Below are 23,602 nucleotides of genomic sequence, written 5' to 3'. Positions count from 1 at the left end.
TTTCTCATTGGGGGGGCTGGAGGAGAATCCACCCAAGGCTCATGGAGCTCACGGCCCAGCAGACTCAGGCAGAGAGCAAAGGGGTTAAACCGACACCGAGGGCGGAGGGGTCAGGGTGGCGTGCACCTTGAGTGAGGTGAGCAGATGCCACTCGGAGACTGGAAGTGACAGAGACAAATGACAGCACGTGAGGATGCGGAACGTGGACCGGGGATGCCAGGTGGACCGTCAACCCCAGCAGGCTGCTCCAGGCAGGCGGGCGTGGTGCCCCACACACCTTTCCTAACAAGCTGTCTTCAAAGTCTTGTGGCCTCTGCCCAGTGTCCTCATCAGCCCCTTTCGAAATGAGTGAAATGCCTTCCTGTCCGCAGGTCACCAGTTGGTTATTCATACGGTATCTTCAAGAGTTCGCGGTATGCTGGTGACGTTCCTAGGAATGTCATTTCGAATTAGTCTTCACTTCTTAAAACATCATGGTGGAAATATTGTCACTATAATATCACATTAGTCCATGATAACGAGAGCTCCAATATTTGAAGCTCTTAATGCGTGGCTCATGTTGTGCAAAGAACTTTCCGTATGTTGCCTTATTCAAGTCCAACAATAGCCTCGCGAGACCAAGGCCTTGACTCTATGAGGTTAAAGTCAAGGAAACGGAGTCTTGGCAAAGGAAGAAACATGTCCACGATCTCAAAGCGGCAAAGCCAGCATTTGAGCGTAAGCAAGAAGTGAAATTAGCCAGGTAGAGAAAGGCAAATACTGTGTCGTCTCTTGTATGTGGAATCTTAAAAAAAAAAAAAAAAAAAAAAAACAGTTTCATAGAATTAGAGAGTAGAATGTTAGCCATGGGGGTCTGGGGGTGGGGGGCATGGCCACATGCTGGCCAAAGGGTACAAGCCTTCAGCTGTAAGATGGATAAGCCTGGAGATCTAATATACAGCATGGTGACTCTAGTTACTAATACCATGTTGTGTATTTGAAAGTTGCTAAGAGAGTAGATCCTAAGTGTTCTCAGCACGCAGGCACACGCACACACGCACGGTAACTATGTGAGGTGATGAATGCGTTCATTAGCTCGACTGTGATAATCGTTCCACAAAGTATATGTCTTTCAAATAATCTCATTTTACTCTTTAGACATATATGATTTCTCTTGTCAGTTATGCCTCAGTAAAGCCGGAAACGTAAAATGTTAACTCTTAACTATTTTTCAGCTGACACTTATTGGGGGAGTTATAATGAACCTTTCGATACATCATATCCATTCATCTTACCAACCACCCACGGAATAGACATCATGGTCCTCATATGGGGGTGAAGGAAGTAAGGGGTAGAGAGATTCAGTGACCTGCCCAAGACCATACAACTCTAAAGTAAGACAGAGCTGCCAAATGTTGATCCCAAGGGTTTCTGGTTGGGCCTGGAACAGCTGTTCTCTGCTGACTGTCGTGTACGTCAAGCTGCCATTTGGAGCCCCAAATGCTGATATCCAACCTCTACCGTCCCAGCCCGTCAATCTGTAATAGCCTCCATTGAGGGAGGGTAGCCTTTATTATTTAAAACTCCAGTTTCTAAGTTGATACTGCTAGAGTTATATGAGGCTCTGGGGAGACAGTGTGAGGGGCCTGGGAGATTAATTTTGGTAGGAATTCTGGCGGAAGAGAATGTGAAATGGTGGATGCTTCAGAGATTTAAAATAAATTGCTGTGTGTGTGTTATTTCCTTCTCATAACACTCTTGGGGGCTGACTAAAGGAAACCTATGGGATGTTTGCCCCAGCCCCAGTGCTGTCCCAAGAGTGATAAAGAGCCTGTTTGAACTGGGCCAGGTATTTGCCTAAAAAAGGAAGTCAGGCGGGTATAGAAATATACACCCAGCGGGCATTAGATGGGGGGGGGGGGGAGGGACTGTTTAATCTGTCTTTTGAATGGATTAACGGTTGGCTTTAAGAAGGCGCTTCTGCCTTTTGGCTGTGTAGACCACGAGGAGAGGCCACGCTACATAATGAGGATGAGCACCGAGGGGGAATTAGTGGTGTATCTGCAATCGGCAAAAAATAGCTGTAAAATTATTTCCAGGGAGAGCCAGATTTCCTCATCTCAAACTGGGATGGAAAAATCACCCACACAGGACGCTTTCAATCAGTGTTGGAAAGCGTTTGCTTTCAAAAGCAGCATGGCACAGAGCTGGACCGTCCAGTACAGTGGCTCCTTAGCCCCGTGTCGTCGTGGAGGGCATGAAATGTGGCCATTTCAAACGGAGGTGGGCCGTAAGGGTAAAAGACACACGAGACTCTATAAAGAGTCAGTAGGAAGAAAGCCAAGTATCTCCCCGATCATTTTTTAACACTGATGACATACCAAAATGAGCATGCTTTTTTTTTGGATAAATTGAGCTAAATAAAGTATTAAGATGAATGCCACCTGTTTACTTCTTAAAATCTGACTACCAGGAGATTTGAAATTATGCATGTGGCTTGCCTTCTGTTTCTATGGGAAGGCAGCGGTCTAGACTGGGAGTAGGGCTTTGAGGTCCAAGAACACTGGGCTGAAAGTATCCCTTTTGCTCATTTGCTGTGCTGCTCGCGCACGAGAAAACCTTTCTGTGCTTGAGTTTCCACTGATGTGAAAAGAGCAGACGACTACCTCTACTTTCGGGTTATTATGATGGCCCACCCTAGATAAACATTAGTTTTCTTCTAACCTTCCCTCTTGCCACGTATTTTGACAGACTTGAGGGAAATGATTTTAGATTTTGAATCCCATAACCTGGCGAACTACCATTCAAGTGTCAAGCAAAATTAAGACTTTTGGGGAGCCTGGGTGGCTCAGTCAGTTAAGCGTCAGGCTCTTGGTTTCGGCTCAGGTCACGATGTCACGGTTTGTGAGATCGAGCCCCGCTTCGGGCTCTGCACTGACAGTGCGGAGCCTGCTTGGGATTCTCTCTTTCTCTCAAAATAAATTAAAAAGTAAACTTAAGAAAAGAGAAGTTAAGACCTTTTAGATATGCAGAGACTCGCAGAGGCACTTTGAAAGTGCTAGTTAAAGATGTTACTTACAGGAGCACCTGGGTGGCTCCGTCAGTTAAGCGTCTGACTTCGGACTCAGGTCATGATCTCAGGTTCGTGAGCTCGAGCCCCGCGTCGGGGTCTGTGTTCACAGCTCAGAGCCTGGAGCCTGCTTCGGATTCTGTGTCTCCCTCTCTCTCTCTCTCTCTCTCTCTCTCTCTGCCCCTCTCCCGCACATGCTCTGTCTCTCTCTCTCTCTCTCTCTCAAAAATCAACATTAAAAAAAAATGTTACTTACAGTGCCACCAGAATAAAAACGGATGCCAAGAGAGAGATGTAGCTGAAGAATCACAGAGGTCAGCATGGTACCAGAAAAAGCTACTGATCACTGCACATGATTATAGATGCAAAAGTCAAATGGTAATAATAACACTAATGATACAACCCAGGATCCAAATCCTAGATGTCAGAAGGGAAATGAAAGGGTTAGAGAAGGAAGTGAGATTTCCGTTTTGTCGGGGAGGAAGATTTAGATACCCATTGCCTTTGGTTGCAACTAAAATACTATAATGTTAGGTATGCATTTGCTAAAAATTTAAAAGCAGCAAGTAGCAAAATAGAAAAATGATGGCCGTTTCGCGATTACTAGAAGAAAATTAAGTGGAACAAAGCACAGGTATCGGCACAACAGTAGGCAAGGAAGGAAAAAGAAGAAATAAGGGCAAGTCATGGTAAGTAGAACAAATGAAATAAGATGGCATGAATAAACCCAAGGATATTAACAGTTGCATTAAACGTAGATGGGTTAAATACACCTTTTTTTTTAAAAAGGAAAAACAGGGGCGCCTGGGTGGCTCAGTCGGTTAAGCGGCCGACTTCGGCTCAGGTCACGATCTCACGGTCCGTGAGTTCGAGCCCCGTGTCGGGCTCTGTGCTGACGGCTCAGAGCCCGGAGCCTGTTTCAGATTCTCTGTCTTCCTCTCTCTCTGCCCCTCCCCTGTTCATGCTCTGTCTCTCTCTCTGTCTCAAAAATAAATAAATGTTAAAAAAAATTTTTTTAAAAAGGAAAAACAGATTGGTTGAATAATTTAAAAGTAGGCTTCAGGCGAAATAACAGGTGAAAAAGTAAAGGTTAGAAAAGATCTATCATAAAATGCTAGAATGAAAGAAATAAACAAGGGCAGAATTATTAATATTTGTAAAAGTGAAAGCCAACAGTAGTAAGAGAAAGAGAGATCATATTGACAACAGATCCATGTCCAAAGCAGGCTCCCGGCTCCGAGCTGTCAGCACAGAGCCCGACATGGGGCTTGAACCCACGGACCGTGAGACAATGATCTGAGCTGAAGTCGGACGCTTAACCGACTGAGCCACCCAGGCGCCCCTAACCTGAATTACTTCTTAATTATAAGGTTCATCAAGGTCATGAGAGTCCTACAAAAAAACCAGCGCTGCTGGTGGCCCCCACCCCCGTCTCCGCCCACGGGCAAGGCTCTGTGGCCTATGCCACTCTTGGCACAGATGTGTCCACAGCTGCTGCACCTCTCCCCCTGGAACTTCGTCAGCCACAGCCCCTCGTCCACTGCCGCCCGGCCCGCTCCCTCCTGCAAGAAGGGATTGAGGAATGCCCTTGTCCTGATGAGCACCAGGTGACGTATGGAAGTGTTGAATCACTATATCGTACACCTGAAACTAATATAACACTGTGTTTAACTGGAATGAAAACAAAAAGTTGAAGTGTTTCGATGATACCATGACGAGGGTTTTGGCTTCTACAAGTGGTGTCGCGGCCCTGCTAAACGTAATACTGCGGTCGAGTTACAGCAACTTCTAGTCTCACTTGTCCTTGACTCGGAGTGTGATGTTTTCCCCAATGGCTCTTCGGATGACTCTTGTATTTTGCTTGTGAAAGGACCAGTGGTTTTCCTCAAGGCCATCAGAGTTTGGGAGTACTACAAGGCTGCCATAGCCTTTAATGAGTTTAATGTTCTGCATTGGCACATAGTTGATGACCAGCCTTTCCCTTATCAGTTGCTGCTTTCCCTGAGTTAGGCACCAAAGAAGACATTCTTTGTCTCGTGTTTATACACCAAATGATGTCTCCATGGCGATCGAGTATGCCTGGTTGTGAGGGATTCGAGTCATACCAGAGCTTTATAGCCCTGGACGTACACATTCTTGGGGAGACCTAAGCAGTCTGGGATCTTTAGAGCTATAAACTCTATTCTGAATTCAGTTTAGAGCTCCCTGTCTAAAATTTTTCAAAGTTAATACAGTGTTTCCAGATCACTTCATTCACTTCGGAGGTGACGAAGTGGAATTTCAATGTTGAGAATCCAATCCAAAAATCGAATTATTTCATGAAGCAGAAAGGCTTTGGCAAAGACTTTAGAAGACTAGAATCCTTCTGCATTCAAGAGCTTTTGGGTTTTGTGTCAACCATAAACAAGGGACCCACAGCCTGGCAAGAGGTTTTTGATGATCGTGTGAAGTTTTGGTCAGGCACAATCACTCAAGTATGGAAAGATAAAACGTATCGTGAGGAACAGGGTGAAAACACAGCAGCTGGTTTCCCCGTGATCTTTTCTCCTCCTTGGTGCTTAGATTTGATTAGTTATGGACAAGATTGTAGACATTGCTATAATGTGGACCCTCTTGATTTTGATGGTTCCCAAGAGCAGAAAAAAACTTGTCATTGGTAGAGAAGCTTGTCTATGGGGAGAATTTGTGGATGCAACTTACTTCATTCCAAGATTGTGGCCGTGGGCAAGTGCCATGGGTGACAGACTCTGGAGTCACGAGGACATCAAAGAGAAGAAGGTGGTGCCTGGGTGGCTCGGTCGGTTAAGCCTCCGGCTCTTGATTTCGGCTCAGGTCATGACCTCACGGTTCGTGAGATCGAGCCCTGAGGGGGGCTTTGTGCTGACAGCGCGAAGCCTGCTTGGGATTTTCTCTCTCCCTCTCTTTCTGCCCCTCCCCCACTCTCTTGCATACATACCCTCTTTCTCTCTCTCTCAAAATAAAAAACATTTTAAAAAAAGATAGAGAAGATGCCTACACCAGACTAACAGTTCACCAGTCCAGAGTGGTCAGACAAGACTATCTGCAGAAACTTTTTTTCCCGGGCATTGTAACCACAAGTACAAAATATAAAAATGGGTCCAAAGCAGAAAATAGGAGGGGACAAAGCCCACAGCGATCTGCACTACAATCAACTTGATTTTGAAATCATGGAAATTAAGCTTTGGTATACTGGTTTTGAATAAAATGTATCTTTTTAATGATTGAAAAAAAAAAAAAAAAAAGAAATGTGGAGTACAGCCAAAAAAGTGCTCGAAGAAAAACAGGCGGTTATAAATACATTCCCTAGAGAAGCAGAGAAAATGAAATTAGCAGTGTAATCTAAAACCCAATAAAAGCACAACAGAAAAACCTGGAAAAATAAATATAAAGGCAAAGCAGATGTTAATGGTACTTTTTCAAAAATTATAGAGTTAATCAATAGAACACAAACCTGATTAAAAAAAATTTTTTTTAATGTTTATTTATTTTTAAGAGAGAGAGAGCATGAGCGGGGGGAGGAATAGAGACACAGGGAGACACAGAGCTGTCAGCACAGAGCCTGATGCGGGCCTCGAACCCACAAACTGTGAGATCGTGACCTGAGCTGGAGTTGGATGCTCAACTGACTGAGCCCCCCAGGCGCCCCCACAAACCTGATTCTTTTAAAAGATCTCCCAAACAGTCTATCCTTTAACGAGTGTGATAGCAGGAAAAATAAAGAGGACGTAAATAGATAATCTTAACATTCAGGTACCTCAAAAATGTCCAAAAGCAGGAACACAGCGAAAAGATATAAAAGGCATAAATATTGGAAAGAAGAGAGAAAAGTGTCTTTGCCTGAAGATAATACTGATTATCTGCTTTGAAAAATCTAAAAGGTTTCTCTGAAAAATGATTAAACCTACGAATAATGTTCATATAGTTAAGGAAATTGAAAATAAAAATATAAACATTAATAGCCTTCTTATACTACCAATCACCTATCTGAAAATGGAATTTTATTTTATTTTATTATTATTTTTTTTTTAATTTTTTTTTCAACGTTTATTTATTTTTGGGACAGAGAGAGACAGAGCATGAACGGGGGAGGGGCAGAGAGAGAGGGAGACACAGAATCGGAAACAGGCTCCAGGCTCTGAGCCATCAGCCCAGAGCCCGACGCGGGGCTCGAACTCACGGACCGCGAGATCGTGACCTGGCTGAAGTCGGACGCTTAACCGACTGCGCCACCCAGGCGCCCCTGAAAATGGAATTTTAAAAAGTTAGTTTCACAATATCAACAATAGCAAATACAGTAAAAATAAATAAAACCAGGGCTAGATCTAATGCAAGTTGTAAGCTTTAGTTGAAGAAATTAAAAAAGAACTATTTACTGAAGGATATTAAATAATACCTGAAAAATGTAGTCATGCCAGGTTTCTGAATGTGCTTTCCAACTCAAAAGTCCAACAAGAAATGGTAAAAGGAAGGGGGGCAATTCAACCCTAAAATTCATATAAAAGTGAAAATATAATGAAAGGAACCAAGAGAGATTTTTAAAAAGAATGTTGAGGATAACTGGCCATATCAGAAACAAACGGTAAGTGCCCTATGAAGCCACAGGACTTCAAATAAACATGCATCAGCTTCTGAATTCTCTTTTCTGTTCTATTAATCCATTTCTGTTAGTTTTAAGTATTATAGAGTAGTTAGAAAATGAAATTGATATGATTTGCTCTCTATGTGGAAAACCAATATTTTAGATTCCTAATTCACACCACTGTCATTTTTCTATCTTTATTTCAATTATTTGTTTATTTCCGAAGGACTAAATGTCAGTTGGATTCGAGAGCTCAACGTAAAATCAAAATGACAAAATTATTAGAAAAGGTTTAGGAGAATATAAACGAATGGAATAAACTCCAAATCTTATTGTTACTTAACTGGAAAAAGAAATCACAGTATAATACATATTATATATTATGTCAAGGTAGAAAAAAATTCCCGGACGAAGAGCTAGAAGGATCCCTATCAATATGCTAAGAAGTGGTTACTTGTAGAAACCACCTAAATATCCAGCAGGAAAAAAACGATCTCCCGGACCTTTTATTGGCTGAATTAAAAAGGCGGGTCACCAAGCACTATGTATAGGTATGTATGTGGATGTATTTATATTTATAATGTGAAACCATAGGAAAAGTAATATAAGGTAGAAGAAGGATGATCCGTAAGGAGTGGTGGCATTTAGGGAGGGGTTGGTGAAGGGGTGTGGGGACAGTGATTTGGGTACTTTGCTGTCCAACTCTTCAGCGCTGCCCAGCGGAACTTTCTGCACCTGTGCTATCCCATTCAGTAGCCCCTAGTGACATGTGACTGTTGAGCACTTGAAATGTGGGTAGCGTGACTGAGGAAATGAATCTTGAACTATTTTCTTTTCCCCATCAAAATAGCCATGTATGACTAGTGGCTAATGTGTTGGCAAGTGAAGCTCTATATATCTTTATATTGTTTGAAAAAAAGCCTTACTTTTTTAACAATAAAAACGCCTGCCTGCTGGCATGGTTTAGGTTATGCCTGGGATGACAAACAGCTTCACTCGTCACCATGGCAAGAGGAAAGAGATGATACGTGGTCTCACGGGGGCTATCTTACGCGGTCTCGCGGGGGCCATCTAAAGCCTTTCTCTTGGAAGGAATTAACACACATTCAAAAATTAACACAGTTTTGAATTTCATTGGTCAAAGCGAGTCTCATGGCCACCCTGAGTCCCAGCGGGTAGGGAAATAACAAACAGACCCTGTGCCCAGAGAGAGGTGAATTGGCCTACAGCCCTAATGTCTACCACATTTGCACAATTTTCTTTTTAATTAAGAAATGAAGAAGGGAAACCAAGTGAGAAAACTGGAGCTCAGACCTCTGTGGTAACATCCATAAAAGCTCCGTCAGTATTTGAAAGTGACTCACCTACCCGTTTCCTCATTTAAGTAAAAAACGGTCATCTTCATTTCTCGAACGGGAGAGCTTCGCATATGCTGGAAGAGTAGGTTGTTGCTTCTAGAGCTCTTTTGGTTGACTACCTGGGGAAATATTTCAATAGGATTTAACAGTTCTTACCTGGTAAAGTATTCAGGCTGATACTGAATACACATCTGTTTTTTTCCCCAAATAAAATTTATTTTGAGAAAATATACCAATTACTGATAATACTATGATTAATGACATTTCTACAATAATGCGCATGTGTCTCCTGGTAATATGATAGTGTGCGATTTGGATGGCATCTGGAAAATTGGCAGAAGTGAGAATTTACTGCTCATTTCCACTCCTCAATGACCGAAAATGAAAGCAGTGTCATGTAAGAAAGTACAAAATACTTATTGGAAAAAATGTGAAGGTAAATGAACCAGGAATTCGGGCCACACTAACTCTAAAGAATGAGTCTCTGGGCCCCCATAAGAACTGATTTTGCTTACTAGACGCAGGTTTGAGTCTTAAAAGCAGCTAATGTGGGGAGAAAAAAAAATCCACATTTTAGCCTATGGAAACTCGCTTTATCTTGTTGGAGTCTAGGCACTAATGGGAGAATAAATTCAGTCACTCTGAATACATTATGACTATTCTATTCAGAACTTACAGAAAAGGGACATCGTGTGTTATCAGCAAATGCTTCCTGCATCTGTCTGGTCTCAGCACATTGCCCAGCCTGGGTAAATCCTAAATTCACTTGGTGATTTTATTTAAATCTTCTTTAAATCTTGTGCTCTTGAGCAGTGCTTGAAATTCAGTGTGTTTCAAACCAGGCCTATGTCAGAGCGCTTAACCCTTTGAATGGGAATGAGTTACCTAAAGGTATTGAAGCTTACTGAACAGACACCCCAAGAACACAGCTAGAGTCAAACAATGTCAGGTTTATTGTTCTTGTTGCCACAAGAAGTACCATTCCCTGGAAGAACCATGGACATCTCGGTAAGAGGGGTCTGGGAAGGCCTCCTCAGAGGGCTTAGGTGAAATCCTTAAGGAGGATTTAAGAAATCAGAGCCTCTTCTAGCTTGCCTGTTTTCAAGGAGCTGTGACAATTTGAGGATTGGGTACTTTAATAATGTTTATCTAGGAGACAAGACGGGAGGATTAAAGCAAGGCTTGAGTGGTCATCGGTAAAGAAGCGGCAGTCACTCATGTTGATCATAAGAGAGGAATGTTTGATCATTTTTGTGGTTGTGGATCGGCCTCGTGCCAGACATGCTCACGGGGTGGCCTTGGCTGAGCCTAGTTCATTTTGTTTCTTTTGTCAGCTTTGCTTACGACCAGTTGAGAATATCAGGATTGGCTCCAATAGGGCTGTCTTTCTCAGGTACATGGCTGCCTCTGTGTTTCAGACCTGCTCCTGGTCTCCTGTATTTAATTCCTTCAACAGATTGGATTTCAGTGGAATTTCAAAGAAAGAATGCATTGTGGAGGTATGTGGAGAAAAGGGGAAATCTACCAGATCTGATTAAGGTGTTGTAGGTGTAATGGGGCTTCAGGTGGAGGACAAGTACAGACAAGGAACTGGAAACAGACGACTCTTCAGCTGTCTAAATGAGTTGACTGTGTCCAGATGAGCACTGGTACACACGAACCATCGTGAGGCGGTGCCTAATCATCACTTGTATGCAGCTGGAAGAGGTTGGCGGTGATTACAGAAACGGCCCCAATTCCTCCCTCTGCCCTACATCCTTACTCTTTGCCTTGGCCTCATCATAGTATATATCCTCACCTTTGGCTTCGAACTTGGCATAGGATTTGCTTTGGCCAATGGAATTTTCGGCAGACGTAATTCAAGCAGAAAGGACTTTGAGGGAACGAATTGAAGCCATGATCTGAAACATGCGAAGGGATCGGCTAAGCAAAGCAAGGGGGCAGGCGTGAGCTTTCCAGGAAGAGGGAAGAGGACTTGAAGAGATCCAGAATAAGGGAGCACAGAATTTGATGGAGAGGGAGTGCGTTGAGACTGGCAAGAAAGGCAGGGCCTAGGGAATGGTCTTCTTCTATAGGCTGCACGACAGATTTCAGAGTTTCTCCTAACAGTAATGGAAAACTATGGAAAAGGTTTAACCTGGGAGTGACGTGATCTAATTTACTTTTGTAAAAGATTGCTTTGGTTGCAGAGTCGTTATTATCATTCGAGATAGAATTGGGGACAAATGAGTCCTAGCATTTCCCCGTCTTTGTCAGGGTGCCATGCAATACAAATTGCTCTCTCATTTGTTCCATTAAAATCAATGACTTTGTTTAGGCAAAGTGGCTCCTGGACATTATCCCAGAGAGGGGTTAGAAGGGCTCTTCATAATATTCTAAATTTACTAAATGAAAATTAGAGAGCAGCCAAGAGGATTGATTTTGGCGTGAGCCAACAGTCTTTGGCGGCACTGGGCCAAGCAAAGGAGGGCCATTAAGCTGGGTTTAGAAGGTTGTGGCCATGGGTAACTGAGAGGCTGCCATGTCCTTCCAGTGGTGATTCATTATGGAAATGAGGTCGATAAGAAGAAATAGAATTTTTCTGCATGAGAACTAAAAAGACACAACCCTCCTCTCCTGCGTAGCCTCTCCCTAATGATTCAGATTTGGATCTCATCTGGAGGTGCACTTTGAGGCCAGGTCATATGTCAGAACGTTAGATTCTCCCATTTAGAAACTCAAGAGGGCTGTTATCACATAGCCTTTCATCGGAACACGGAATCAAGACAAAAGTGAGATCAGATGACACTAAGCGTTAGAAACTTGAAATTCTGAGAACAGGAAATTAAATCACAAGAGAAGAAATTTGGCTTGCTTTTTAAAGTTGCCTTATTTGTTTTTAAACACAAAAAGTTTTTAGAAACATTCCCAAAATGGCCTTGTGGATGGCTGATTTTTTCTGATTCCTTAAGTTTTGGGGCCTGGTTTGTCTTTATAGCCTGATGTGTCCATGCTTTTATTTCCAGAATGAAGGACTTATGAGGGGACCTCTGGTGGTTCCAAAGTTGTCCGCGGGCTGAAATGTTACGTAATTATTACAAGGGCACATTTTGAGGACGTTGAGTTGTGCAAGCATAAATTGTATCAAATGTTGACAGAGGCTTTAAGAGTTTCTCAAGTTTAACCCTGTTGACATTTTGGGCTAGATAATCCTTTGTTCTGTGCGTTGTTGGATGTTAGATGCCAGTAGCCACCCCCTCCCCCCGACACAGTGGTGACGAATAAAATGTCTCCGGGCATTGCAAATGATCCCTGTGGTGCCAAATCACCCCAGGTTCAAAACTGCTGGGCTAGATACTATCTGTTTTTGAAAACAAAAAGGCTTCTTCATGTGTCATCCTGTGGTTTCTCATGGCTGAAGCTGTGAGTGAGCACAGGGGTGAAATGTCAAAGGTGCTTATTTGAGTTTTAGAAAATTTTTCGCCGGTCTCTGTTTAAAGGGAGAGAATTTTAAAAATGTGCATGTGTGGGGCACCTGGGAGGCTCCGTGAGTTAGGTGTCCGACTTCGGCTCAGGTCGTGATCTCGCGGTTTGTGAGTTCAAGCCCCGCGTCGGGCTCTGTGCTGACAGCTCGGAGCCTGGAGCCTGCTTTGGGTTCTGTGTCTCCCTCTCTCTCTGCCCTCCCCCACTCATGCTGTCTCCTTCTCTCTCTCAAAAATAAATAAACATTTAAAAAAATTAAAAAAAAAATGTTAACGTTTATTTTTGAGAGACAGAGAGAGACAGAGTGTGAGTGGGGGAGGGGCAGAGAGAGAGGGAGAGACACAGAATCTGAAACAGGCTCCAGGCTCTGAGCCATCAGCCCAGAGCCCGACGCGGGGCTCGAACTCACGGACCGTAAGATCACGACCTGAGCCGAAGTTGGACACTCAACTGACTGAGCCACCCAGGAGCTCCCCCCCAAAATTTTTTAAATGTGCATGCATGTGTGTGTGTATGAGAGAGAGAGAGACAGACAGAAAGACAGACACCCTCAATATCTACTTTTTAAAGAGCTTGCAAAGGTCTCGTGATTCGATGTTTTTTTTGTGCATGTGCCAGAGCATGAAAAAAATAGATATTCATTGAATGAAATATTCATTAAAGTCAAGTTTGCTTTTTCTATTTACCTTTAGATATTAGAACAGGAATGCTGTGGATTACCAGGATCAAGGGCTGCTGACTGGGGTCACGTGACTGTGTTTAAGAACACGTAGGAAGGGCCAAATAAAACTGTGACTGCAACAAGTGATAAAGGAAATGAGAAGATGGTTTTAGAAATGAGTTTCATTTAAGGAATTACTGGAATATGAAATGTGGAACAAGGCTCCCTAGAGAAATAGCTGAAGTCACCAAGCGTCAAGTAATTTGAAATAGGGAGGGATGACACATGGCGTGTCTTAGGAGAGTTTGTCTAGCCCTGAAATACTGATGGGAAGATTAGTCCAGGGACATTAATGAGATAAATGCACATGTCACCAAATTCTCGAAGACAGCTAAAGATGACAATGGAGAATGCAAATAACCTATTCTTTCAAAAAGAGTGAAACGGCCAGGTGCAAATAGCTCCGCAAGGTGCCACCGTGGAATCGTACTCGTACAGCTGGAAGAGGCCCATCGTGGTTAAGGATGTTGAGCTCTTGGGGCGCCTGGGTGGCTCAGTCGGTTAAGCGTCCGACTTCAGCTCAGGTCGTGATCTCACGGTTCGTGAGTTCCAGCCCCGCGTCGGGCTCTGTGCTGACAGCTCAGAGCCTGGAGCCTGTTTCCGATTCTGTGTCTCCCTCTCTCTGACCCTCCCCTGTTCATGCTCTGTCTCTCCCTGTCTCAAAAATAAATAAAACGTTAAAAAAAAAAAAGATTTTTTTTTTAAAAAAAGGATGTTGAGCTCTTGAAACAGACTGCCTGGGGTTGAATCCCAGCTCTAGCCCTTATTAGCCGTGTAGCCTTGAGCCGTTACTTACTGTCTCTGTGCCTCAGTGTCCTCATTTGTAAAATGGGAAGAATCATGGCAGTACCTACCTTGTAAGGTTGTTGTGTGTGGATTAAGTCCGTTCGAACATGCAGAGCAGTTACAGCTAACTTGTTCTCTTTAGAAAACGTTAGCTTAAATTCGACGTAGGCAATGTTAGCTATTATTAATCAAGGTTCAAGGGGACCTTGACCTGCCCATGGTCATAGATCTAGCCAGGTACAAAGTCAGGCCTTGGGCTGTCAGTTCATACCATCTTTGTTTACGTCAAGCTGTTGTCTTCCGTGTAATGTGTTTGTGCACATGCGTGTGTGGGTTGTGGAGGCAATAATAGCAAGACACAATTGTTTATTATTTTTATACCACTTTTATGGCACTCTCCTATTCGTGTCTCAAACCAACTTCATGATACAAGGTTTTAAGCAGTTCCCACTTCATAGATAGGGGAATGGAGATTCAACAGAAGAGTTAAGCAATTTACCTAAGAGGTCAGAAGCCACGAGTCGTAGAGTTGGAATACAAACCCAGGCATTCTGACCTCCATTCTGTGCCTCTCTCTTCTCCCTCTTTGCACTTGACTCCCCCCTGGTGGATGAAGCTGGATGCTGGAGGAATGACAGTAGAAGCACAAATGGGGTTCCGGGAAGCACAGCACACGGAGGCTTGCTGTCCCGCGGGCAAGGGCTATCAGGGAGGGCTTGCTGGAAGAGAGGGCATCAGTCTAAGTCCTGTCTTTCCCTCCCCCAAAGAGCTCTGTAATCCATTTAATTCCAACCATTTATTCCATCCGTTTAATTCCAACCCTCCTTCCATGTCTTGTATCATCTCTTCCCTTGATTTCTATCTTCTGACTGGTCGGTCTACGCTCTGCATGCAGCCACAGTGATTTTTCTAAGAAACAAATCTGATCACGTCATCCTTTTTAGGGACTTGTCATCGCCTCCAGAGAAAGCCAACCTCTTCCAGGGCAATTACAGTTCTCCAATTCTGGCCTATGCCCCTTTATCAAGACCTGCCTCTACCCCCTACCCCTATGCTCCCTCCACGAGAAAATATATTTCAACCACAACCTGATCTGCATCCTACATCATAAGGGAAATGCAAATTTCAACAGCAGCGAGATATCACTCCACACCTATTAGAATGGCCCAAATCGGGAACACCGACAGCACCAACTGATGGTGGAGATGGGGAGCATTAGGGGCCCCCATTCATTGCTGGTGGAATGCAACTGTCTTTGGAAGACAGTTTCTTGGTTTTCTACAAAACGAAACATATTCATACCACGTGAGTCAGTAATCGCACCCCTTGGCACTTACCCAAAACAAGTTGGCAACATATCTACGCAAAAACCTGCACCCAGTTATTTGCAACAGCTTTCCTTGTAATTGCCAAAACTTGGAAGCAATCAAGATGTCCTCCAGTAAGCAAATGGGTACATAAACTGTGGTCCATCCAGGCATGGAATACAGGCATAGCTTAGAGATACTGCAGGTTCGGTTCTAGAGCCCTGTAATAACTCAAATATCACAATAAAATGAGTCAAGTGATTTTTTTGGATTCCCAGGGCATAGAAAAGTGGTGTTTACACTACAGCGTAGCGTATTAAATGTGAAATAGCATTATATCTAAGAGAAAAAAAAAACCACCCCAAGGTACATACCTTAATTACAAAATGTTTTATTGCTAAAAGCTGCTAACCATCATCTGAGCTCTAGGCCAGTCATAATCTATTTGCTGGCAGAGGGTCTTGCCTTGACATTGAGGGCTGCTGACTGATCAGGGTATGGTTGCTGAAGGTTGGTGTGGCTATGGCAATTTCGTTTTTAACATTTATTTATTTTTGAGAGACAGAGAGAGAGAATGAGCAGGGGAGGGGCAGAGAGAGAGGGAGGCACAGAATCCGGAAGCAGGCTCGAGGCTCCGAGCTGTCAGCACCGAGCCCAACGCGGGGCTCCACCTCACAAATGGTGAGATCATGACCTAGGCCGAAGTCAGACGTTTAACCGACCGAGCCACCCAGGCGCCCCGGTGACAATTTCTTATATAAGATGACAATGAAGTTTGCCACACCGATGGACTGTTTCTTTCATGAAAGTTTTCTCTGTAGCGTGTGATGCTGTTTGATAACGTTTTACCCACAGTAGAACTTCTTCCAAATTGGAGTCAATCTTCTCAAACCCTGCCGCTGCTTTATCAATCGCATTAATGTAATATTCTAAATCCTCTGTTGTCATTTCAATGACCTTCACCACATCTTCACCGGGAGTAGATTCCACCTCCAGAGACCAATTTCTTTGCTCATTCATAAGAAGCACTTCCTCATTTATTAAAGTTTATCATGTGATTGCAGTAATTCAGTCACGTCTTCAGGCTCCATTTCTGATTCTTGTTCTCTTTCTGTTTCTACCGCCTCTGCAGTCAGAACACACACAGAATTTACTGATTAATTTTGCCATGTTATATGGGTGCGATTCGTGGTGCTTTCAAACGATGACAGTAGTAACATCAAAGTCACCGATCACAGATCCCCATAACAAGTAGAATAATAAAGAAAAAGTTTGAAATATCACAAGAATTACCAAGATGTGGCCCAGAGACATGAAGTCTGCCAACGCTGTTGGATAAACGGCAGTTTACCCGTTGTCCGATTGCTGCAGAAACCTTCAGTTGGTAAAAAAAAATTGCAGTATCTGCAAAACACTCTAAAGTGAAGCCCAATAAAGCGAGGTATGCCTGCACTTTTAGTTCCCCCATTTTACAGGCGAGAGTACCAAGGCTCGGAAGTCAAGATGGGTCTAGTTCTAGGTCTCAGTGTGGTACCAGCTTATCCTCCAGGCTATGTCATGAGTCAGTTACAAAGATTTAAAGAAGGAGTTGTAGGGGCGCCTGGGTGGCGCAGTCGGTTAAACGTCCAACTTCAGCCAGATCACGATCTCGCGGTCCGTGAGTTCAAGCCCCGCGTCGGGCTCTGGGCTGATGGCTCAGAGCCTGGAGCCTGTTTCCGATTCTGTGTCTCCCTCTCTCTCTGCCCCTCCCCCGTTCATGCTCTGTCTCTCTCTGTCCCAAAAATAAATAAACGTTGAAAAAAAAAGAAGGAGTTGTACTTGAACTAAGTCTTAAAAACCAGGGGATAGCTAAAATTTGAATTAGCAGAGAAAACAAGCAAGAGCATGCAAGGGAGGAGAACTCCCATATGGAGAATCATGAACATTAATACCTGACAAGTGGCTTACGTGTTAACTTCAAAAACGGAATTCACTGGCTCTTTTTTTTTTTATTAAAGGAATAAAGGCCCCAGACTTTCAATCCCCCCCTAACAGATCTAATCAGTTACCAGCTTGCCAAGAAACCTCTAAAATCACCTTCTTCCCTGAGTTGCAAATTCCAGACATGTTAAGACACGGGGCACCCTCAATGGTTAAAGGTAGAGATAATAAAATGTAAAACGGAGTCCCATTTTGAACTTTTCAAGTGAAAACAGTGGAAGGCTTCACATAGAATCGACTCAATAAATACGATCTGAAAGTCGAAGTGAAATTAGCATGTTAATGTTCTCCATGATGCAATCAGTCTTATCAATTACAGCGACCGCAGCCCTGAGCACCTGGTGAAAAATTGCCAATAAAGATACTAAAATAAGCGTTCCACAAGATGGGAGTATCATGACATCTGTTTGCAAAATTACTCTGCTGTCATTGTTGAATCTCATTATAGTTGGTAAAAATCGTATTCTTTCACCTGGCATAGGAGCATGTGCTTTTAAATAGCATCACTTCAGAAATGAGGATCGCGAATCCGTGCTAATTGTGCCGTTGTGTCGTGCCTGCCATAAAGACAGGATTCTCACCGATGATTTGTATCAGTAAGGATGTTTATGGCTGTGGCCAGCAATAAACCGCACATCAAATGGACTTAGGGAATGAATGTAATAGCATGTGCAACAGAAAGTCCAGAAGTAGAGTGAGTTTCGGGGATTCGATAGTGCCATTAGGGACTCACGTTCTATTTCCCCCATCCGGGGATTCGAAATTTGCAGAAAGGGAGAAAAAGAGAATTTCTTCTTAAGCCTATGGGGTTGGCTTCATCCTAAGGCATGTGCCTGTGGTTGCACGATGGCCACCCAGGTTGCAGTCTGCCCCCCCCATCCACCCTTGTCCATGTCTGTCAAGCGAGGGGAGGCTTCTCCTAGGTCTCTTCTAAAACCGAGGCAGCTTCTTTCTGAGATGCGCCCGGCAAGTCTCTCCAAGCACCTCTCTTTGGTCCAAACTGGCAGGCTTAGGCCTGCCCAGCCCTGAATTAATTACTGGCAAGAGGGATGGAATTTCCACGGTTGGCTGAGTGGAATGGATTCTGGAGAATCCACTATCCACCATACTATTATATTTTTTGGCTCAATATTAAACCTTCTTAGGACACTAAGGAAGCCCTCTCTGAAAAACTGCAGTAATCCCAGGAAGTCGGATTTAATTTCACAAAGCCAGTCTCCTTTGATGCATTGCAAACCCTCAACATTAGAAGTGGGAGTGCCTACCATTCTATCAGTTTCTGTAGTCCCAAAGATTTCGGTGGCAAAACAGGCCACGCTCAGGGAAATAGCCCCTTGAGAAAGCTTCCCTAGGTCTGTTCTCTGATCTCATTCTCATTTTCTTGGTTTGACATTTGCAAAAAGGAAGGGGTCGTGTCTTCTCAAAACATCTTTGACCTTCACCCCCACGGTCCACTCTGTTCAGGTATAGAACTAGATTTTCTGATAACTCTGGAAAAGTTTGGGTTCAAAATAATAACTCCTTGTTGGTTGGTTGCTGTGCAGTTAAGCTAATTCACAAATACAGTCCTGATTGGGCCACAGTTCCAAATCCTTGAGGCGAGGCCTCTCCACCTTTAATGTGCATACACGTGACCGTGATCTTGTTAAAGCGCGGATTCTGGTAGGGCATGTCCTCAGAAAGGATTGTGTTAATGTCCATAAGAGCAAGGAAAGCTCCAGGAGAGTGTGGTGAGATGACAGCACACTAGGATGAGGGTGGGAGGTTGCAGTTGTGTATTGTATTCCTAGAGAAGGTGGAGGACTAAAATGGAAGATTGGATCCGCTCTCTGTTGTCCACAAGACTTCACCCATCTTACTCCTCTTCCCACGCAAGGCTCCATCAGATATTACAGACGGCCTCAGTTACCCGAGTTGCTTTGACTTATTCCTCTCTCGCCTTTCCCAGTTCTAGATTTCATATTGGGTAATACAGTGATTCACGATACTACCACCCGTCAAGCTACCTGCCAGATCATTCGCGCCATTTCCCAGTTGGGCACCTGACCTCAATTCGTGGCAATTGTCAACTTGCTTCTGTGTGGACCTGACGGGCACCGGTGTTCCCATGACGGGTGAGACCCATCTCCTCGGGTTCTTACCCATCTCTGTCTTCTCGTGTGACATTCTTCGTCACATACCTGACCTCAGTCTTCAGAGACCCCACAAGAATAGGTTAAGATGACAAAGGCAGAAGTCACATCCCTCTCCAAGATCTTCGTTGTATCTTTTCCACTCTCCCTTTGAGACACACACATACCTGCGTGACGTTTGTGAGATCTGGAGGGAATCTCTGTTACTTCAATGCCCCTTTGCTGGAGGGACCTCCAGAACTATTCGAGTGGATTCTTGCTTCCCTCCATTAGACCGGTGTTAGGGAGAGTGATTGGCAGAGAATGACTCTATGTCTCTCATCTAGTTCAGTGCCTCTTCCAAAATAAACATTTCCTTTTAAGCATTGCTGGAAACCGTTCATCCAGTTTCTGCTTGAACTCCTCTGAGGCAACCCATTCCTTTTTTTTTTTTTTTTAAATATTTTGACAGCTCTATATTTTAGAAGTATCACTTTCCCTAAGGTTTCTCTTTTCCCAGTGAAACATGACCGGTTCCCTTAATGATTCCAAATTCGACATGATTTCTACATTATCTTTGTAACTCTTGCTTGTTTCTCTTTTACCATTAGCCATCTTGATATTGCTTGCCCAGGACTTTACCCAATAAAATTTAAATGTTAGGACCAGTCCCTCTTTTGATGTGAACACTGTACTAGATATGAACCCAGAATAAGAATCATTTGCATGCTTCCTTGCTTATTTAAACAGCCAGTTCACAGAGCAGACGTTAATGGCATTTGAGCCGGTTAGAACATCTAGAACATCTAAAATATCCTGGTTTGCTTTCCTTCTTCCCTTCCTTCCTTCCACCCTCCATCCCTCCCTCTCTTCCTTCTTTTTTCTTAAATAGGAAGAGCTACTAAATAATCCATGTCCCATCCCAGGTAGTAGTTGATATAGTACAAAAAGCATGGCACTTAGAATCAGAAGACATGCGTCCAAGCTCTGGTTCTTACCACTTATCAACCTTGAACCAGTCAGTGTCCTCTTTAGGCCTCCATTTTTTCACCCCAAAAACAGGACTCTTCAGAAGGTCCGCCTTACCTCACTGATGGGGTTCTTTGGAAAATCAGTTAGGCAATGCATGTCAGACACTTTTCTCGATTGAAAATGTGATACCGATTTTAGTAACACTCAGGTATTATTCCATTCATTCATCTAGCACCTATTCCATTATCCCATTAATCCAATATCAATTTAATTCTTAAAGATATTAGGTCCGAACTAATGTGTCAAGATACTTCCTGAGATCGGAAAGACAAAGTGAGTTATTAAGTTTTGAATGTAAGTTTTTAAAATTTTATTTATTTTTCGAAAGAGAGGCAGAGAGAGGGAGAGAGAATCCCAAGCAGGCTCTGCACCATCAGCGTGGGGCCTGATGAGGGGCTTGAACTCGCAAACCATGAGATCATGACCTGAGCCCAAATCAAGAGTTGGATGCTGAACCGACTGAGCCGCCCAGGTGGCTTGAATGTAAGTTTTAAGCCAGGGTTTATTCGAAACCAATTTCAATATGATCACTCTCCTCTTAACGTCCATTGTTTTGGGTGTTATGCTTGTATTTTGAGAAGAATTTAAGGCAAAAAGAGAAAGAAAAGTGTAAGAAGAAAATCTGTGAACAAAAGTTGGTATCTTCTGTGCCATTTTTCTTTTTGTGTTTTTACGTGTCTAAGAAGTAGAACATTGCAGGTGGAGTCGAAATCCCCTCTGTCGTCCTTTGTAGTCCCATCTCCCATCCCCTCCAGCGTCTATCACCAGCACAGAAGGGCGTGAATGTTCCCGGTCCGTGTTTCCACGTTTTACCACACACGTAGACATCCGTGAAAAACATATAATAGCCCTGTGTGTGTTGACAATGACACAAAGGCCATTATACTGTGTGCATCACACTGTAAATTGCTCTGTGTCCTCAGTGGTATGTTTTCAAGATCTCTCTGTGTTGAGACACATAGTTCACGTATTCATTCTGGACAATGTATTCAATCTACGCAGGTAGCGTAATATATTTATAAATTCCTCAATTGACCAATAGTTAGCGTGTTTCCCAGTTGTTTTGTATTGAAATGATCCTACAATGTGCATTGTTCTAGAACTCTCCTGATGCTTCTGTGCCAGATTTTCTCTAGGGTTTATCCCTCAAAGTGGAACTGTGGAGTTCTAGCCATGCACATTTTTCATGATAGTAAGTGCTGTCACATTGTTCCCCAGAATGGTTATGTCCATTTCACTCCCACCAGCAGTGGCGAAAGTTACTTCGCCCCACGTCTTTTCTTTGCATTTATGGGTTTCAAATAGTGTCTCATCTGAATTTCTGCGTTTGAGGGTTTTTTTTTTAATATATTTATTAGGCATTTATGTTTCCTCTTCTATAAATTGCCTGTTCCCGTATGAATTCTTTTCTAGATGCTGCTGTATCAAATCAGCACAGGAGTAGTGGCTTGAAACAACACAAGCTTATTATCTTAGAGTTCTGGAGGTCAGAAGTCTAAAATGGGTCTCAGTGGATTAAATGGCAGGGTTCTACTGCTTCTAGAAGCTTTGGGGAAGAATTCGTTTCCTTGCTGTCCTGTGTATTGCAGGGTGTTCAGCAGCACCCCTGACCTCTGACCACTAGAGCCAATGACATCCCCAACCACCACTGGTTGTGACAACCAAAAATGTCTTTAGATGTTGCAAATGTCCCCTGGGGGGCAAATTCACCCCTAGTCGAGGACCACTCATCTAGAGCTTTATACTCTGAATCAGTCTCCTTTTCCTCGGATGATACTGAGGGTTCTGCCAAAGGTAGAGCTGGATGCAAAGATGGGAAAGAGAGCTCCCCTGTTATCTGGCAGTTAGAGTCATATAGATCAATTGGACAAGTACCCCCAAGGCTTTAGATCTTAGCAAAATGAGATTGCCTGCCACAAAAAGTTATAACAAGGGGCGCCTGGGTGGCGCAGTCGGTTAAGCGTCCGACTTCAGCCAGGTCACGATCTCGCTGTCCGTGAGTTCGAGCCCCGCGTCGGGCTCTGGGCTGACGGCTCAGAGCCTGGAGCCTGTTTCCGATTCTGTGTCTCCCTCTCTCTCTGCCCCTCCCCCGTTCATGCTCTGTCTCTCTCTGTCCCAAAAATAAATAAACGTTGAAAAAAAATTAAAAAAAAAAAAGTTATAACAAAAATCAAAACAAATATGTTTATAGTGTGGATCATTTTATACTTGAGAACATGAGTGGCGATCCTGCTAGTTACCATATGCTTAGAAATGAGACTTCTGTTTGTGGCGAACATTGTTTCAACGTGTCATATATACAAATCAAGTGAAAACCTCTTTCTCGTTTTAATCTACTTCCATTGTACGTTAAAAAAGAAACCATAATCACTTATTATGTGTAGTGGACGCAAATTGGTTCTTTGAGATTTCACTGTGAACCTGAAAATGAACTGAGAAAATAATTATGATTTGAGCAGCGATTTTCGTATAATTATAGGACATCTCTATAATCTCCACAATTTTCCCTTTTTAAAAAGCCCAGAGCCTCATTAGGTTTATATTATTAAACTTCTCTAAAGATCTGAGACACTTGCAGTTAGAATTCTGAATTTTTGTCCATTTATCTCCTCCGAAGTACCTCCCAAATAGATCTTTCTTTTCTCGGCCTGAGTTAACATTTTATGATTGTGAGATGCGTCCAGAGAGGCCATGGGAAGAAAGGCCGTGGAAAGGCACGGGTTCCAGACTGTTCACACACCCGCAGGGCAGGGGCCCAGACTGCAAATACACCCAGCTGTACCTTTTCTGAGAATCAGAGAGGCCCGCGTGTTGGGAGGGGACATCTCTGGGAAGGGCTTTTTGGTGTTTCAATTCACAAAGGGTGAAGGAGCTTTTCGGAAATGTTGGCTCCAACGTTAGAATTTAAACATATTCCACTGGCAGAAAGTCGAACTCTTACAAGGCCAGTTTATAGCACCCTACTCAGAGCAATAATGTTTAATGCATGTTAAATATTAATAATGTCTGATTTTGCCAAGGCTTTCTGCCCGTTTCCTTGCCTGATGAAACTACCCATTTTTCAGAGTCCACAGGGACAATTAAAATACAGTGTGTTGAATGTTGCAAGAAAGTTACACGTAGAGGGCAGGGAGAACAGAAACCCTGATGCATTTAGAGAAGGTTGAAATGTACACATATTTTTATTCTGGATTAT

The 23,602-nt window shown here is 43.4% G+C and overlaps 1 pseudogene; it reads left to right on the top strand.

The window, feature by feature from the left end:
- Positions 1–4,504: 4,504 nt before the first annotated feature.
- On the top strand, positions 4,505–6,160 carry LOC123595212 (annotated as a pseudogene).
- The last annotated feature ends 17,442 nt before the right edge of the window (positions 6,161–23,602 follow it).

Source organism: Leopardus geoffroyi, chromosome X (genome assembly GCF_018350155.1).
Source record: "Leopardus geoffroyi isolate Oge1 chromosome X, O.geoffroyi_Oge1_pat1.0, whole genome shotgun sequence".
Taxonomy (NCBI): domain Eukaryota; kingdom Metazoa; phylum Chordata; class Mammalia; order Carnivora; family Felidae; genus Leopardus; species Leopardus geoffroyi.
The sequence above is the reverse complement of the archived record's forward strand: the minus strand, read 5'-3'. Positions and strand labels throughout refer to the sequence as shown.